Here is a 599-nt window from a genome sequence, read left to right as displayed (position 1 = left end):
AAGAAAACAAAGATTATTAAAAAGACAGGAAAGAAAGAAAAGACCAAATGCACATCAGAAGAAACTCTGAAACTTGCTCCTGTGTGTAGAGAAGAGAGATGATGGAAGAAATGAGAAAGTAAAAGAGCAAAACAGATTTCACAGGGCAAATGGAGAAGATAAAGTGAAATATAATGAAATATGCAAGCCGAAAGAATGGAAACAAACTTCAAGCCTCAACTTGCAATATTGAAGGATCCTATGGTTCAATGGTTCAAGGTCAGTTTGAACCGCAAGGAGGGTGGTTCAAACCCACCAGCTGCTCCTTGGAAACCCTATACAAAGTCACTACGAGTCAGAAATGGCTTGACAACACATAACAGCAACAACAGATGGGCAAAATATTGAATGTTGCAGAAAGAATCAAAAGACGATGGAGAGAATACAGAGTCACTGTGTCAAAAATACGTTTGTTGTTGTTAAGTACTGTCAGATCAGTTTCAACCCATAGCAACCCTGCATAGGGTTTCTGAGGAGCTGCTGGTAAGCTTGAACCGCCAACCTTGCAGTTCAAACCAACTTTGCAGTGCTGCACATTAACCCACAGCACCACAGCAAGG

Source organism: Chrysochloris asiatica, unplaced genomic scaffold, assembly GCF_000296735.1.
Source record: "Chrysochloris asiatica unplaced genomic scaffold, ChrAsi1.0 scaffold00275, whole genome shotgun sequence".
Lineage (NCBI taxonomy): Eukaryota > Metazoa > Chordata > Mammalia > Afrosoricida > Chrysochloridae > Chrysochloris > Chrysochloris asiatica.
This window is presented reverse-complemented; position numbering follows the sequence as displayed.